This window comes from Lonchura striata, chromosome 27 (assembly GCF_046129695.1).
Source record: "Lonchura striata isolate bLonStr1 chromosome 27, bLonStr1.mat, whole genome shotgun sequence".
In the NCBI taxonomy this organism is placed as follows: domain Eukaryota; kingdom Metazoa; phylum Chordata; class Aves; order Passeriformes; family Estrildidae; genus Lonchura; species Lonchura striata.
Genome location: NC_134629.1, coordinates 6,673,972 through 6,677,695, shown reverse-complemented (window position 1 = coordinate 6,677,695; position 3,724 = coordinate 6,673,972).

The window sequence follows — 3,724 nt, the reverse complement described above, 5'->3', positions numbered from 1 at the left end:
CCCTGGACCTGGGCAGGGACCTCACTGCAAAAAATCCTTATATCGAAGGATGGACCCCACACCGAAGTTGTCCCCACCTCAAACTTGTGCTGCCCTGATAGACCCAAGGGAGCCCTAAAAACTGACATCAGGAACCTGGACTGCTGAGTTTTCTTTCCCAGGGAAAATGGAAAAAGGATGTGCCCAGGGGCCCCTGGACCTGGGCGTGGGCCTCACTGCAAGCAATCCTTATATCGAAGGATGGACCCCACACCGAAGTTGTCCCCACCTCAAACTTGTGCTGCCCTGATAGACCCAAGGGAGCCCTACAAACTGACATCAGGAACCTGGACTGCTGAGTTTTCTTTCCCAGGGAAAATGGAAAAAGGATGTGCCCAGGGGCCCTGGCCCTGGGCAGGGACCTCACTGCAAAAAATCCTTATATCGAAGGATGGACCCCACACCGAAGTTGTCCCCACCTCAAAATTGTGCTGCCCTGATAGACCCAAGGGAGCCCTACAAACTGACATCAGGAACCTGGACTGCTGAGTTTTCTTTCCCAGGGAAAATGGAAAAAGGTTGTGCCCGGGGGCCCCTGGTTCTGACTGCAAAGAATCCATATATCGAAGGATGGACCCCACACCGAAGTTGTCCCCACCTCAAACTTGTGCTGCCCTGATAGACCCAAGGGAGCCCTACAAACTGACATCAGGAACCTGGACTGCTGAGTTTTCTTTCCCAGGGAAAATGGAAAAAGGATGTGCCCAGGGGCCCCGGCCCTGGGCAGGGACCTCACTGCAAAAAATCCTTATATCGAAGGATGGACCCCACACCGAAGTTGTCCCCACCTCAAACTTGTGCTGCCCTGATAGACCCAAGGGAGCCCTACAAACTGACATCAGGAACCTGGACTGCTGAGTTTTCTTTCCCAGGGAAAATGGAAAAAGGATGTGCCCGGGGGCCCCTGGTTCTGACTGCAAAGAATCCATATATCGAAGGATGGACCCCACACCGAAGTTGTCCCCACCTCAAACTTGTGCTGCCCTGATAGACCCAAGGGAGCCCTACAAACTGACATCAGGAACCTGGACTGCTGAGTTTTCTTTCCCAGGGAAAATGGAAAAAGGATGTGCCCAGGGGCCCTGGCCCTGGGCAGGGAACTCACTGCAAAAAATCCTTATATCGAAGGATGGACCCCACACCGAAGTTGTCCCCACCTCAAACTTGTGCTGCCCTGATAGACCCAAGGGAGCCCTACAAACTGACATCAGGAACCTGGACTGCTGAGTTTTCTTTCCCAGGGAAAATGGAAAAAGGTTGTGCCCGGGGGCCCCTGGTTCTGACTGCAAAGAATCCATATATCGAAGGATGGACCCCACACCGAAGTTGTCCCCACCTCAAACTTGTGCTGCCCTGATAGACCCAAGGGAGCCCTACAAACTGACATCAGGAACCTGGACTGCTGAGTTTTCTTTCCCAGGGAAAATGGAAAAAGGATGTGCCCAGGGGCCCCGGCCCTGGGCAGGGACCTCACTGCAAAAAATCCTTATATCGAAGGATGGACCCCACACCGAAGTTGTCCCCACCTCAAACTTGTGCTGCCCTGATAGACCCAAGGGAGCCCTACAAACTGACATCAGGAACCTGGACTGCTGAGTTTTCTTTCCCAGGGAAAATGGAAAAAGGATGTGCCCAGGGGCCCCGGCCCTGGGCAGGGACCTCACTGCAAAAAATCCTTATATCGAAGGATGGACCCCACACCGAAGTTGTCCCCACCTCAAACTTGTGCTGCCCTGATAGACCCAAGGGAGCCATACAAACTGACATCAGGAACCTGGACTGGTGAGTTTTCTTTCCCAGGGAAAATGGCCAAATGATGTGCCCAGGGGCCCCTGGACCTGGGTAGGGACCTCATTGCAAAGAATCCTTATATCGAAGGATGGACCCCACACCGAAGTTGTCCCCACCTCAAACTTGTGCTGCCCTGATAGACCCAAGGGAGCCCTACAAACTGACATCAGGAACCTGGACTGCTGAGTTTTCTTTCCCAGGGAAAATGGAAAAAGGATGTGCCCAGGGGCCCCTGGTTCTGACTGCAAAGAATCCATATATCGAAGGATGGACCCCACACCGAAGTTGTCCCCACCTCAAACTTGTGCTGCCCTGATAGACCCAAGGGAGCCCTACAAACTGACATCAGGAACCTGGACTGCTGAGTTTTCTTTCCCAGGGAAAATGGAAAAAGGATGTGCCCAGGGGCCCCTGGCCCTGACTGCAAAAAATCCTTATATCGAAGGATGGACCCCACACCGAAGTTGTCCCCACCTCAAACTTGTGCTGCCCTGATAGACCCAAGGGAGCCCTACAAACTGACATCAGGAACCTGGACTGCTGAGTTTTCTTTCCCAGGGAAAATGGAAAAAGGATGTGCCCAGGGGCCCCTGGACCTGGGCTGGGGCCTCACTGTAAGGAATCCTTATATCGAAGGATGGACCCTACACCGAAGTTGTCCCCACCTCAAACTTGTGCTGCCCTGATACACCCAAGGGAGCCCTACAAACTGACATCAGGAACCTGGACTGCTGAGTTTTCTTTCCCAGGGGAAATGGAAAAAGGATGTGCCCGGGGGCCCCTGGTTCTGACTGCAAAGAATCCATATATCGAAGGATGGACCCCACACCGAAGTTGTCCCCACCTCAAACTTGTGCTGCCCTGATAGACCCAAGGGAGCCCTACAAACTGACATCAGGAACCTGGACTGCTGAGTTTTCTTTCCCAGGGAAAATGGAAAAAGGAAGTGCCCAGGGGCCCTGGACCTGGGCAGGGACCTCACTGCAAAAAATCCTTATATCGAAGGATGGACCCCACACCGAAGTTGTCCCCACCTCAAACTTGTGCTGCCCTGATAGACCCAAGGGAGCCCTAAAAACTGACATCAGGAACCTGGACTGCTGAGTTTTCTTTCCCAGGGAAAATGGAAAAAGGATGTGCCCAGGGGCCCCTGGACCTGGGCGTGGGCCTCACTGCAAGCAATCCTTATATCGAAGGATGGACCCCACACCGAAGTTGTCCCCACCTCAAACTTGTGCTGCCCTGATAGACCCAAGGGAGCCCTACAAACTGACATCAGGAACCTGGACTGCTGAGTTTTCTTTCCCATGGAAAATGGAAAAAGGATGTGCCCAGGGGCCCCTGGCCCTGACTGCAAAAAATCCTTATATCGAAGGATGGACCCCACACCGAAGTTGTCCCCACCTCAAACTTGTGCTGCCCTGATACACCCAAGGGAGCCCTACAAACTGACATCAGGAACCTGGACTGCTGAGTTTTCTTTCCCAGGGAAAATGGAAAAAGGATGTGCCCAGGGGCCCCTGGCCCTGACTGCAAAAAATCCTTATATCGAAGGATGGACCCCACACCGAAGTTGTCCCCACCTCAAACTTGTGCTGCCCTGATAGACCCAAGGGAGCCCTACAAACTGACATCAGGAACCTGGACTGCTGAGTTTTCTTTCCCAGGGAAAATGGAAAAAGGATGTGCCCGGGGGCCCCTGGTTCTGACTGCAAAGAATCCATATATCGAAGGATGGACCCCACACCGAAGTTGTCCCCACCTCAAACTTGTGCTGCCCTGATAGACCCAAGGGAGCCCTACAAACTGACATCAGGAACCTGGACTGCTGAGTTTTCTTTCCCAGGGAAAATGGAAAAAGGATGTGCCCAGGGGCCCTGGCCCTGGGCAGGGA